The sequence below is a fragment of the Hippopotamus amphibius genome, chromosome 15 (genome assembly GCF_030028045.1).
Source record: "Hippopotamus amphibius kiboko isolate mHipAmp2 chromosome 15, mHipAmp2.hap2, whole genome shotgun sequence".
Taxonomy (NCBI): Eukaryota; Metazoa; Chordata; class Mammalia; order Artiodactyla; family Hippopotamidae; genus Hippopotamus; species Hippopotamus amphibius.
The window spans coordinates 36,344,745-36,360,549 of record NC_080200.1 but is presented as its reverse complement, the minus strand read 5'-3'; positions in this window follow the sequence as shown (position 1 = coordinate 36,360,549).

Here is a 15,805-nt window from a genome sequence, read left to right as displayed (position 1 = left end):
TAGAGTCCGTTAGTTTAGGGTATATACTACATGCTGAAGAAGAGCTCTTCATCCTTGCAAAGTGTCTTCTTCAGGGTAGAACTCCAACTGTGCCCTGAAGAGGACTTTCTACCAATCTATCAAGTCAGCAGCTTCTGGATGATCCAGTATATGCTGGGATCTGTAAATAGATCCCATGACTATGTACCACCATGCCATAAAGGTTGCCTCTTGGTCCCAAGCAATGTAATGTAGGATTTGAAGTCTTAGATCAGACACTGTGAGCCCTTGGAGCGGTGCTAGCTGGACAGTGTGGGCAGGGACTGAGAGCTGATTGACAGTCTGGATGAAATATTGCCCCCTGTAATGTGGAATAGGTTCGATGTAGTCAATTTGCCACCAAATAACTGATTGGTCCCTGTGAAGGATGATCCTACGTTCTCAACGTTCCCTGTTGCTGGCATACTGGACATGCAGTGGTGGCAGCAGTTGGTCAGTCTTTGTGAGAGGGAACCCATGCTGTTTGGGCCGTTACATAGCCTTCATCTCCACCACCACTGCTTCTCCGTTCTAGAGCTCATTGCATGAGCAGTGAGTTCACCAACAACAGATATTGGCGGCCATCTACTGGTCAAGTCACCTTGCCAGCTTTGCTATTTAGTTCTTCCCGAGCGGATTTTCTCTGTGAGCACTGATTGATGATGCAAAGATCATTATATGTTGTACTCATTTCTGCAGCTCCATCTAAATGCTTCTTCCCCAGACTGCCTTGTCCCTAACCTGATTTTGCTCCTTGCAGTCTTCTGAATAACTAGAGAAGCCATTTATCACTGAGTCAGTTTTTATCCTTACTGTATGCTCTTTGTGGCTATCAGATGCACTGCTCTGAGTTCCCTCCCGTGGAGGACTTCCACGCATCACCGTCTTTAAGGGCTATCCCAGAGTGAACTGTGGTTCAGTGGCAGTTAATTTTTTTCAATTAATGTTTATTGGAGTATAGTTGATTTACAATGCTGTGTTAGTTTCTGCTGTACAGCAAAATGAATCAGTTTTACATATACATATATCTACTCTTCTTTAGATTCTTTTCCCATATAGGTCATTACACAGTATTTTCTGTATTATATGGTAGGTTCTTATTAGTTATCTAGTTTATATACAGTAGTGTGTGTATGTCAATCCCAATCTCCCAATTTATCCCCTACCTTTCCCCCTTGGTAACCATAAGGTTGGTTTTTATATCTGTGACTCTATTTCTGTTTTGTAAATAAGTGGATGTGTACCATTTTTTTTAGGTTCTGCATATAAGCCATATCATATGTTTATCTTTCTCTGTATGGCTTACTTCACTCAGTATGATAATCTGTAGGTCCATCCATGTTGCTGCAAATGTTATTATTCCATTGTATATAAGTACCACATTTTCTTTATCCATCCATTCGTTGATGAACATTTAGGTTGCTCCCATGTCCTGGCTATTGTAAATACTGCTGCAATAAACATTGGGGTGCACGTATCTTTTCAGATTATGGTTTTCTCTGGATATATGCCCAGCAGTGGGATTGCTGGATCATATGATAGTTCTATTTTCAGTTTTTTAAGGAACCTCCATACTGTTCTCCATAGTGGCTGTACCAATTTACATTCCCACCAACAGTGTAGGAGGGTTCCCTTTTCTCCGCATCCTCTCCAGCATTTATCATGTGCAGATTTTTTGATGATGGCCATTCTGACTGGTGTGGGGTGATACCTCATTATGGTTTTGATTTGCATTTCTCTAATAATTAGTGATGTTGAGCAGCTTTTCATGTGCCTCTTGGCCATCCCTATGTCTTCTTTGGAGAAATGTCTATTTACGTCTTCCACCCATTTTTTGATTGGGTTGTTTGTTTTTTTGATATTGAGCTTCATGAGCTGTTAGTATACTTTGGAGTTAATCCCTTGTCAGTTACTTCATTTGCAAATATTTTTCTCCCATTCTGTGGGTTGTCTTTTCATTTTGTGTATAGTTTCCTTTGCTGTGCAAAAGCTTTTAAGTAGATTCCATTTATTTATTTATTTTTAAAAGTAAATTTATTTATTTATTTATTGGCTGTGTTGGGTCTTCGTTGCTGTATATGGGCTTTCTCTAGTTGCAGCGAGTAGGGGCTACTCTTCATTGTGGTGCGTGGGCTTCTTATTGCAGTGGCTTCTCTTGTTGCAGGGCATAGGCTCTAGGTGCGCAGGCTTCAGTAGTTGTGGCACAGAGGCTCAGTAGTTGTGGTGCACGGGCTTTGTTGCTCCAAGGCATGTGGGATCTTCCTAGACCAGGGCTCGAACTCATGTCCCCTGCATTGGTAGGCGGCTTCTTTACCACTGTGCCACCAGGGAAGTCCCTATTTTTGTTTTTATTTTCATTACTCTAGGAGGTGGATCAAAAAATGTATTGCTGAGATTTATGTCAGAGTGTTCTGCCTGTTTTCCTCTAAGAGTTTTATAGTGTCTAGTCTTACATTTAGATCTTTAATCCATTTTGAGTTTATTTTTGTGTATGGTGTTAGGGAGTGTTCTAATTTCATTCTTTTCACGTATTTGTCCAGTTTTCCCAGCACCACCTATTGAAGAGGCTGTTGTTTCTCCATTGTGTATTCTTAACTGGCAGTTAATTTTTATCTTGCAACCACATACTGATCCAATCTGCTTGTGAAGGAAGTTCAGGCTTTTTTCTTCACCACCATGTGTAAATAGAATCTGCTTCTGATCCCTCTTTCTGTGGGTTGGAAAATAATGCTTTTGCAACTAAATAGGCACATACTACATGCTCTCATTTGTGCTAATATCTCGTATATTTGTCTGACACAAAAACTGCACATGGGACTATTCTTGGTTAAGCTCTGATAGTCCTCTGTCATATGTCTTGATCTATCTAGTTTTTACAGGGGCCACACTAGTGAATTAAATGGGAAATGATGGGGATCATCACCACTGCATTTTGGCCTTTCCCACTACAAGTGCTCTTTACTCCACAGTTTAGGGCACCAATGTGGGCATTCTACCAATTGCTAAGAATGTCCATTGTGATTATATGGTAGAAACCAGGAAAATAACAGCAAGTGTGCCCATTAATCTAGTGATGCTACTGTGGGATGGACCTGGGCAAAGGCTTTATTTATTACCTGAGTACCGTATGCCCTTACTGCAATGGGGCCATGATAGTTCCTTGGGTCCTTAGGTGTCTGTGTCAGAGCAAATGCTGCATTCAGCAGATTTCTAAAGATCTGGATATTCCTGTCTTTCCAGGATACAATTACAGGCATAACTCATTTTATTATTCTCCACCTCTTGGATGTTGCATCTTTACAAATTGAAAGTTTGTGGCAACCCTGCGTCGAGCACGTCTATTGGCAACATTTTTCCAACCACATCGGCTCACTTAGTGTCTCCGAGTCACATTTTGGTACTTTCCACAATATTAGAAACTTTTCATTACTACTATATTATGGTGATCTGTGACCAGTGGCCTTTGATGTTATTATTGCACAAATAATATTATTGCATCTTGCTGAAGGCTCAGGTGATGGCTAGCATTTTTTAGCAATAAAATACTTAAAAATTTTTAGCAATAAAGCTTTTTAAAATTAAGGTATGTATGTTGTTTTTTTAGACATTAATGCTATTGCACACTTAATAGACTACATTATAGTGTAAACATAACTTTTATATGCACTGGAAAACCAAAAAAATTCATGAGACTTGCTTTATTGTGATATTCGATTTATTGCAGTGGTCTGGAACTGAACCTGGGATATCTCTGAGGTATGCTGTATTCAAATAAATGGCCTTAGGTCTCTTTTAAATCTTTGCCTAGTCATATCATGTTGATACTTACGGATTTGTGGCCAGGAGGGAAGGTGGGAACAGATACAGAGGAGGGCAAACATTGTTTTACTAGGCATGTACCTCAGGTAAGGTGTAGGTAACATTTTTAAGTAAGGTGAGAGTCTTTATTTTCCAGCAAAGGAGAGTGGATCACTTCTAAAGGCCCAGAAGTTTCAGGGAAATTTGGAGGTTCAAGGTTTTTAAGTGCATCCACTTAGATATCCCCATCTCAATTCTACTCCTTCCTTATCAGAGCCCAGACTTACCTAGGCTGAAAATTCAGCTTTCTTGGATGTTCTGCCACTCTTACAGTAAGTATTGTGTGTACTATTAGCTATGTCTGCTCTCAGCTGAAAAAGATGAACCACAGAGTCCTCTAATTCTCACATTTTGCTTTATATTGTGTTTTAAAGCAAAAATCCAATACATTAATACATGTATATGCATTCACACATGTGACTCAAGTCTTTTTTAGATGCTATCACATGGGAAAATTGTCCTATTTACTTTTCATCTATGCTCTCATCTGCAATAGGGCAAATAAATAAAACTTTAACTTGATAAGTCATCAGCATGAATTCAGCCTACAGCTTTGCACATTATTTAATACATTTAGCTGGGCTGTGAATCCTTCCATCTTAATTAAATATCTGCATTTTTAAAAGTTCCTTTTAGCATTAAAATTCAGAAGTTACTTTTTGAAGCTAACCTCCTAGCATTCCAGAGGCTCTATGTCTCAAGTTGACTGAGGGAAGAAAGCTACCTACTAAAACTCATTTAAAAATTCCTCAGGCTATTCTTATGACTGTCTCTCCATCATCATCATCAACATTCCTCTATTCATTCCATCAATATACAACTAGCGTTTACAGAACTCTAACTCAGCTACAGGCTGGGGATAATGATGTGAAAAACAGACATGGTCACTGTCTTCACGGAGCTTACAGTCAGGTGGCATAGATGGACACAGGTCGAATAGTCACACAACCTAATGGGAAACACAGGTGTGAGCCTGTGTTGCTCACAATCACGCAAATGGCTGTCGCCATGGTCAGCAGCAGCGGTGTTAAACAACATCTCTCATGTTCTGTAGATTCTAAAGTGCACATCTTTTCCATATTTCAACATCCCTGAAATAAGGATGTACCTTCTGGTTTATAGCATCTCGATGTGAAAAAATTTTAGGAAAATTTTAGCCAACTTTATTTGATATGAGCAATGAATGAAAAATCTGTCTCATACAGCTCTTTCATTAGGAATATCACCATTGGTTTAATTGGCAGTATTTTTTCTTCCTTAGTGGTATATAAAATAATGGTGTATTTTAAGTCAATAACACCTTAGAATATATACAGCAGTGCCTTTCACCTACTATGTGCTGGGAATGTAAAGATATAATTCACAGCCTCCATCCTCAGAAAAGTCACTTAAACTTCAGCTAAATTTCAACACTATCTGTCAGAAGTCACTGAGTGTTCTTAGACTGGGGCCCCAAATAGGAAATGGATAATAGCACTATTTCATGTGCTAAACACCAGCATTATCTGCGCTTAGGTTTTTGGCCCATCTTCACTTGCTAAGTGTTCACTTTCCCCGCGCAGTTTTCCTAACGTCTCTGTAGCCAATAATGCTTTGAAACAGCAAACACCACAGGCTGATTTGGTTTATGTTAGTATTTTAGTAGCTTCACATAATTAAGTGACACTGTCTGAGATTTTAAAAGCCAAATGGGAGATGAGGAAAAGAAAGGACACTGTGTGCAAATATTGCTATGATAACATGAACCAATTTGGTCAGAAGCACATTTAGCTCTATACTGGGTAACATGACTTCAGAGAGGACAGCTTGAAAGCTTGATTCTGATTAGAAGGGGTGCTGACCAAGAGGAGAGGAAGAGTGTTTAGTCTGGGTGGACAGTTTATTTGTCAAATCTGAAGAAGATGAAAAAAGAAAAAAAAGAGCCTGTGTGTGTGTGTGTGTGTGTGTGTGTGTGTGTTACAGAGAGGGGGCAAGTGTATGACTATATTTGAGTGTTTGATCCCCAGACTTTTTATAATTAATTAATTAAATTATTTTATTTTTTGGCTGTGTCAGGTCTTAGCACACGGGATCTTTGCTAAGGCATGCGGGATCTTTCGTGGTGGTGCGGGCTGCTCTCATGTTGTGGTGAGCGGGTTTTCTCTCTCTAGTTGTGGCACACAGGCTCCAGGGTACGTGTGCTCTGTAATTGCGGTGTGTGGGCTCCAGAGCGTGTGGGCTCTGTAGTTTGCAGCATGCTGTTTCTCTCATTGAGATGTGCAAGCTCAGTAGGAGTGGCACACAGGCTTAGTTGCCCCACAGCGTGTGGGATCTTAGTTCCCCCACAGCATGTGGGATCTTAGCTCCCCGACGAGGGACTGAACCGGCGTCCCCTGCATTGGAAGGCAGATTCTTTACCAGTGGACCACCAGGGAAATCCCTGATCCCCAGACTTTTTAATTAGTTTCTGAAACATAGTAGATCCTCAATGAATTTTATTTAATGTGTCGCTGAGAATGACGTCTGGAATACCCTTCTGAAACCCAGGTTATTCTTTATTATTCACCAGTCTAGACAGAATCCTTTGTAATGGTAAGTTTTAGGGACAGAGAAACCCTAAATGATTTCATTTTCTTATTTTCATTGAAGGTTTTACTCTGGAACTTTATCATACCCTTATTTTTTTTGTTCTTCTTTTCCTTGGGGGATTCACATTGTGAAAAAGCCTAATAGCTAAAGCTAGCTACTCATAAGATACTTCAGGTATGTCAACAAATAAACCGTCTTGACTTCAAGCCAAAATGAAATCTTCTGCTGTTGTCTACAACATTAGAACAGTGTTTGAGAATATATCCTTTGATTCTGTTAGGTGAATGCAGTGGTGGTCTGAATACACAATTTTTAGTTACTAAGGGGTTACCTTACTAACATACATTGTTTAAGAGAATTAGCAATTTAATGGATTTGGATAAGCAATGGATTTGGGGGTGTCTTCCCACCTTGTTACAATTTAGGAAGTTTGGTTTCTTTATTAGCTTTTTGAGACAGAATTCATCTCATGAAATGATTTCTTTCTTTTAGATCAAAACAAAACCAAACAGACGGGTATCAAAGAGAAGATAAAATATTTGGCATTCCAGAATTCTACCACTGTGAAAAAGATACACCAAGATGCCAAGACAGCAATGCTACCTCAGGAGTCTAAAAATGGTTCCTGAACCAGCATCACACACTCTCTAACACAAATAAAAATATAATGCAAAAAATCGCAAGCCCAGATTCTCAAGGTCCAATTTGTCATTGCCTTAAGGCAAAGAGAAAGATTTCAGTGAGAAAGAGTATTGTAAGTCTCGTTTCTAATCTTTTATGAATTAGAAAAACATGGTAGGGAGGCACCAGGGAATATGGGAATAAACATTGACTAAAGACCTATGATCTGGCCCTAAAATTCTACCTCTCACCACCAATGTGACCTTGAACAGGTCACATCACCCCTCTGGGCCTATTTCCTTATATATGCTTAGACCCTACTCACTGAAGAATATAAAGCCATTGAAGGTTGGAGAAGATAATCTCTTAAGATTTTTTTTTAGCTCAAATATTCTTTGATTTTACAAAAGGGATGATGGTTGAAATTCAAGAAAAATTCTTTGAAAAGATTTGTGTGGGGGAAATGATAAACTGTTGATAAGATCAATAATTATAATATACTGGAAGAGAATAACTAGCATGTATTGAGTGCTGGCTATGTGCTAAACATTGTGCTAGACACTTATTATCTTCAGATTCACAACATAGCCAGGCAGAGTTATTGTCTTTGTCTGACAAATGAAGAAAATAGGTCGCAGTTAAGCAATTTACACAGCCAGTAAATGGAGGAACCAGAATTTGAACTAAGGAAAAGTTCACCAAAGCCACTGTTCTTTTTAGGAAGTAAGGAAGAAGGAAAGAATGATATGCCTGTTAGTAATAAGTAGGCTATTTGGGAGGAAACAATTTCCTGAGTGAATTTATAATATAGGTGCTTCAGTGAAACGCTTTGCAATGCACACATTTTGTTTGGGCAATAGAACCTATGTGATAGTCGTGCTGTTTATTTCTGCCTGGTAGCCTTCACAAAGCAAAAATGCATTCACCCTTTGTTCATTCCACCTGCAGGGGCTCTTTGGTTATTTCTTGTTATTTCTCTTTAGAAAGAAGAAGATAAATATTGTTTTTTTCATGGTTAGCATTTTTTAGCAATAAAATATTTTAATTTAATTAATTTATTTTTAAACTTTATTGTTTTATTGAGGTATAGTTGATTTACAACATTATATTGGTTTCAGGTGTAGTACAACAAAGTGATTCAAAATTTTTATAGATTATACTCCATTTAAAGTTATTGTGGGACTTCCCTAGTGGTCTAGTGAGTAAGATTCCACACTCCCAATGCAGGGGGCCTGGACTGGATCCTTGGTCAGGGAACTAGATCCTGCATGCATGCCGCAACTAAGAAGCCTGTGTGCTGCAACTAAGAGTCAGCATGGTGCAACTAAAGGATCCCACAGGCCTCAATGAAGATTCTGTGTGCTGCAACTAAGACATGGCTCGGCCAAAATAAATAAATAAATAAATAAATAAAAAGTTATTGTAAAATAGTGGCTATGTTCCCTGTGCTGTACAATATATGCTTGTAGCTTATTGTATACACAGAACTTTGTACCTCTTAATCCCCTACCCCATCTTGCCCCTCTCCTCTTCTGTCTCCCCACTGGTAACCACTATTTTGTTCTCTATACCTCTGAGTCTGTTTTTGTTTTGTTATATTAATTAGTCTATTTTTTAGATTCCACATATGTGAGAACTTATAGTATGTATCTTTTTCCTCCCTCCAGTTCCATCCATGTTATTGCAAATGGCAAAATTTCATTCTTTTTAAGGGCTGAGTAGTATTCCATTACACACACACACACACACACACACCCACACACCCACACACACACACTAAATATTCACCATGAGAAAATGGAAAAAGAGCAAAGCTTCAGCTCTGAGCCCATTTCATTGCAATAGTCTCTTTCCCAAAATACCTTAAGGGCTTAGAAGTCCTACATTTTGCTTCATCTTTTATAAACATTACAGAGTCTGCTAATAGTAAGCACTCAGTAAATGGAGTCTCTTTCTACTTACAAACTAGACTCCTATTTTAAATAAAAAATAAGAAATGGGGATGGTAATGGCCCATATACCTCTCAAGATAAAATAATTCAGTAGCTGTGCAAAGGTCTTAAAATTAAAATTTATGAATTATATAAATACAAACAAAAACAAATCATGTATGTTTGCATTTTACTTAGAACATACTTCTGATATGAAAACATATGTGCCAATTTTAGCACCTGGAATTGTCAGGCAGGCTCTAGCCTATCTGAAATTCCCCAGCAGTGTTAACAAACACTGAGCACCCCTGTAAATTGCCAGGGTTGTATTCCCCATTAAAAGTCAAGAATAGCGCCGTGAGTTATTTTCTTGGCTCAGATTTTGAAAAAAGACCACAGCAGCTGCACAGGAGTGTTGGATATCCACATAGTTCATCCCTTGAATGATGTTTCTTCCATTTACTGCTACTTGTTCCTATTTTTAAATCATTGTCAGTACTTTTTCCTTGGCTATTCTTATTGTTTGCACTTTCCTGACTCTTCTGCACAAATAGTTTCATGTCCTTTTTCTCTTGGATTTAGCATTAGTGGAACTGATTTGCACATTTTGGGTCAAAGGTGAGTAAAAAGTTTTTTAAAGCAAACAGCAGATGTAGATCCTAATTGTCCTCTTATGGCTGCAAACAATGTAAAATATTCCATATAGTGAGCTCTTGGATGTTATATTCCACATATTCTTTTTAATTTGTGTTCTTCTTATAGCAACAACACAGCATTCTTGGAGGGATTTGTTTTAATATTTTTCCTCTCCCTTCTTTTGTTAGAATAATTTATGTCTTCAGGGAACTTTTTTTTTTTTTTTTTTTTTAGTTTCAGTACTGTCTTGCATTCTATGAATTATGAATACATTGAAAACAGAGACCTTCCTCCTTTGAGCTATTTAAGATGTAGATTAGGAGATAGACCCCTCAGGCTTGTGCTAATTGGGAACAAAGTCATTGCTAAGTTAATCATGTAAGGGTTTAGAAACTAATCAAGAGAGGCATTCACTTACTGGCCTCCTTAATACCATCCCCATTCATGATCTCTTCCTATTTTCATTAGAACCCGAGATTCTCTCTACACCCAGGGAGGTTACAACTTTCACCAAACTATTTCTACCAAATCCAAGTTCCAATTGACCTAGTGCCATGGCCCTGCAGTAACAGTATCAATCTCAGAGAAGACCTAAGATTACATAGCTGGCCATGAAATAGTTATGTGAATAGAGAACAATTAGTTTCTATTTTTGAAAGATTTATTTTGAAGGTTTATTTTTGAAACCAGAGGAGACCATAAGTCACATTAGGTATATCTGATTAACCTTCTCAGTTGCAGATAAAATGGACTGTACTTGGCAATTAAAGTTCACATGTTTTATGTATTGAAGAGGCAGAAAAAAACCTTCTTTGGCATAGTGCCAGAAAGTAATTTTCTCTAGAGGTTGCAAATTCTTTTGTGAAAGGGACTACATCTCATTCATTCCTGTTCTCCCATCACTTAGTCTATTTCCTGGTGTATAAGAAATGTTCAGGAAGTGTTTGATGAGTGAGTGAGTAAAGCAAAAGAGAATCAATGTGTAACCTGAAGGGTTTGCTTTTTTACAGAGGAAAAAGAAGCCAAACATTTAATAGGTGGCCATTTAAAATATTATAATCACAGTAGCTGATGTAATACGGGTGTTCTGAAAACAGCAAACCCACATGCAGAACCTTGATTGCTATGTGTTTTAAAGCCAAAATTATATCTTATCCTTTTAAATGATGAAAAGTCACTGTGAATATAATCTATCAATTTGAACATTTATTCAAACCAGCAGAAGTAATCTGAACTTCATTTTAGTTTACAGAGAATCTAATATTGACCAAAGTTTTAATTTCATGCTTAAGTTGTATCAAAATAGAAAGCTTGATCATATTAGCAGTTAGACTTATTGGTATGCAACTGAGAAGATATTGTGAAATTTGTTCAAGAATCCCAGAAATTGTTGAATTATTCTTTCAACTAACATTGCCTTACTTCAGGGTCATCACCTAGAAAATGAAGCAAGAAAAATGTTACGTTTTCTTGCTAGCAGAGCCCTTGGTCACAATGGAAAGCCCTGGAGAGTTGTATTAATTTTGGTGGAAAATGTGTTATCTAATCTTGGCTGGCCTCAATTTATTTGAATGAAGTAGCAGAGAATCCTGTTTAACCTATTTAAGCTCTATGCAAAGTCTAATGTTTCCACTCTTCGAAGGTCTTAAAGAAGAAGAAAAGAGTATAAGAGACTAAGGAGATTTGTCCAAATGCATGGGTGGTGTGGAGGTGCATACCCAAAGCGAGAATGCCTTCCATTCTGTCTGCCTCAGTTGAGCATGAGAAGAGAAAGCATCTCAGTATTAGCGGAAAAGGGAGTTCAACTGAGATCTCACACTTTTGAATTCTCTGTTTTTAACTTGGCCTGTAACTCTACCCACTCAGTGACCAGTTTAATTGTCTTTAACCCAAACCAGTCACAGCCCATTCCCTCTAGATACAGAAGGAGAAAGATGGAAGAGATACCCAGAAGTTCTCATAAAGACCAGTGCTAAGCAGAACCATTTGCCTTCCCCGATACTCCAAATGCTCCAAATAATCAACTTGCAAAGAAATAAAGTATCTATTCAATATAACAAAGGTATTCTTATGCCCTGCTGCAAAGGATTTTATAAATGCATTCTTTTCATATTATTCTAAAATTCTAGTTAAAAGAGTGTGTTATTGGTGAAAGAATAGAAAAATAGATCAAAGGAACAGAGTAGAGAACAAAGAAATAGATTCACACAAATACAGTCAACTGAGCTTTGATAAAGGAGCATAGGTGATACAATGGAGCAAAGATAGTTTTTTCAGTAAGTGGTGCCAGCAAAACTGGACCTCCACATGCAAAAAGTGAATCTAGACATAGACTTTACAGCTTTCACAAAAATTACCTCAAAATGTATCATAGACCTTAATTTAAAACGTAAAACAATAAAACAGAAGATAAAATGGGGAAAAACCTAGGTAATCTTGGGCTTGGCAATGGCTTTTTACATACAACACCAAGAGCACAATCCATGAAATGAAAGATTGACAACTTGAACATCATTAGAGTTAAAAACTTCTGCTCTGTGAAACACACTGTCAAGAGAATGTAAAGACAAGCCACAGACTGGGAGAAAAATGTGCAAACCAGATATTTATTAAAGGACTGGCATCCAAAATATACAAAGAACTCAGACACGACAATAAGAAAACAAACAATCTCATTACAAATTGTGCAAATGGTCTGAACAGATTCCTCATCAAAAGATATACAGATGGCAAATAAAAATTTGAAGAGATGATCAAAATTATATGTCTAAAGAAAGGGTACAAATGAACTTATTTACAAAACAGAAATAGTGTCACAGATGTAGAAAACAATCTTATTGTTACCGGGGGAGAGGGGGGAGGGATAAATTGGGAGATTGGGATTGACATATACACGCTACTATATATAAAATAGATAACTAATAAGGACCTACTGTATAGCACAGGGAACTCTACTCAATACTCTCTAATGACCTATATGGGACAAGAATCTAAAAAAGAGTGGATATATGTGTAACTGATTCACTTTGCTGTGTAGCAGAAAGTAAGACAACATTGTAAACCAACTATACGTCAATAAAAATTTAAGAATCGTATGTCATTAGGTAATTGCAAATTAAAACAATGAGGTCAATGAGATAGCACTACATATTTATTAGAATGGCAAAAATCCAAAACACTGACACCACCAAATGCTGGTGAAGATGTGGAACAACAAGAATATCCATTCATTGTTGGCGGGAATGCAAAAATGGTACAGAAATTTGGAAGACAGTTTGGTAATTTTTTACAAAGCTAAGCGTGAACTTATTACCCAGCAATCAGACTCCTTGGCATTTACCCAAATGAGTTGAAAACATGCTGATACAGAAACCTGCACATGAATGTTTGTAGAAGCTTTATTCATAACTTCCAAAAACTGAAGAAATGCTTCCATAAGTGAATGAATAATCAAACTATAGTATAACCATCCGATGGAGCGTTATGCAGTGATAAAAAGAAATGAGCTATTAAGGTACAAAAAGACATACAGGAACCTTAAATGCACATTACTAAGTGAAAGAAGTCAGTCTGAAAAAAATATAAATTGTATGATTCCAAGTATATGACATTCTGAAATCCATGGAGAAAGTGAGAAGATCAATGGTTGCCAGGGACTCAAGGGGAGGGAGGAAAGGAGGGATGAATAGGTGGGGCACAGGGATTTTTAGGGCAGTGAAACTATTCTGTATGATACTGTAATGATGGATACATGACATTTTGCACTTGTCAAAAGGCACTGAGATGTACAACACAAAGAGGGAACACTAAAGCAAACGATGGACTTAATTAGGAACATATCAGTATTAGTTCAAGTTGTAACAAATGCACCACACTTATACACTTACTAACAATGGGATACGCTGTGTTGTGGGGAGGTGGAAGATGAGGTAAATGGGGACTCTGTAGGTTGTGAGCAGTTTTTCTCTAAACAAAACAGCTCTAAAAAATAAAATCTAGTAAAGGTATCTATAAATATTATATATTTATGTATATATTTTGCATTAGTCTCTACAATAAAGGTATCAACTTCACATTCACATTCATCATTATTTAGTTATAAAACAAAGTGCAGTTGTGGGAAGAGCAGGAAAGAGAATCAAACAGACCTGGTCTTCAATTCCCTGCTATACCATTTACCATTTAGGTGATAATTGGAAAATTGTAAGCTTTCTCTGAGCCACTTTTCTTTATGTGAAAAATAGACATCGTATACAATTTATAGGCTTATTGTGGATATTATATGTGGTTATATGCAAAATTACCTAGTAGAGAACCTGGCATACATTAGGTACTCCAAAATGTTAGTTATCTTCTGTAGAGTTTAAACACATTGTTTTAGGATCTGTTCTAAAATCTTAGATCCTACAAAAGGTTGGTGTGCTGATTTTGAGAGCTGGGAATTAAGAGTGCTTAATGTATTTAAAATGTTACATTTTTATTGAATGAAGGTAATGAAAAGAATCTTCATTCTCAAAGAAAAAGGATTTGACTCTTTCAGGGTGGAGAAAATGGTGATTATTGCAGCCAGTAGGAGAAACTGTGAGAGACAATTCTTAAACCAGCTTTTCTGAACATAAGCAGTAATTAAATGAGAAGGAAAGCTGGTAGGTGAAGGAGAGAATAGAATCCCAGCAGGGTTCTTCACTTAGAAATGAGCAATGGGATAAGAAGTTAAATCTGTAATGCTAGCATCGTTTATATGATGCCTGGGAAGACCTACACATCATCAAAATTCAAGTATTACTAGGTAGTTTTGTATGCTGTGAACACAGTCAAAAGAAGTTCTCTTCATAGCAGAAGCTGGAAGATGAACTTTCTCCTGATTGAATGTCTTTTCACCCCATGCCTGCTTTCCTCTAAGATACCTAGAGATGCTAGAATCACAAGCCCAGACTTGAACATGACTAACTCCCCAGGACCTGAAGCCCTCTCAGTGTTCAAGATTCTCTATGATTATATCATCATCATCATTATAGTCTATTATAACTGGAATAGGTCAAGTACTGCTCAGATGCCTGGGATAATGAAAGAGAAGCAGGAAGCAGTCTGAAATTTCCCCTCTATTTGAGGAAAAATTCCAGTTTAATTTTTTAAAATACTAAAAAATTACTTTATTCTGAAAGGGGAAAGGTAAAAGAGACAGAAATATATTTAGACAAATATATTAGTTTCCTACTGCTGCTATATTACCACAAACAGTGGCCCACCACAACACAAACTTCTTATCTTACAGTTCTGTAGGTCAGAAGTCTGAAAGGGGCTTCACTGGCTAAAATCAAGGCATTTGTGGGGCTGTGTTACATTCCGGAGGCGCTGGGGAGGAGGAAGTTTCCTTGCCTTTTTCATCTTCTAAAGCCTGCTGACATCCCTTGGCTCATAGCCCCTTTCTATCTTCAAAGCCAGCGATAACCTACTCACATAGAAGTACTCTGACACTTACTCTCCGCCTCCCTCTTTCACTTGTAAGGAAGCTGCTGATTACATTGGACCCACCTGAGTAATCTAGGCTACTCTCCCTTTCTTAATGTTAGCTGATAGCAACCTTAATTTCCCTGCCATGCAAAATAATATATTCATGGGTTCTGTGGATTAGGATGTGGGCATCTTTTGGGGGATTGGAGAGGCATTATTCTGCTTACTACAATAAATGACAAGTTAGGAGTTGCTGCTCATATCGGTAGAGATGAATTATGCTCTAATACCTCAGATCTTCACGGGAGCAGTATAAATGATCTCATTAACTTAATTGAGGTAACTAGTAAAAAGGTCATTTGGCAAACCGTACTTTGAAATTCTTTCCACAGAAGTTTGTGGCAGCAGGCTGCGGTGGACATAGCTTTTTGACATCAGCTTGTATCTACTGATCTGCTTATACCTCCTAGTGAATTTAATGTCCTGCTTTAGCATTCTTTTTTTTTTTTTCTCTTTTAAAAATGAAGGAAATGTAAAAAAACAAAACAAAACACGTTATTTTCAGGAGGCTCGTCTCTCCTTTGCATAGACATTGGGAGGGAGCAAAAATAGGCAAGAAGACATAGCAAACATTCTTACTGATTATCTGATGACAAATGAATTATTTTATTTATGGCTACAGACTTATTCCCAACTTCCTTATAAATGCTTTGGTGTGA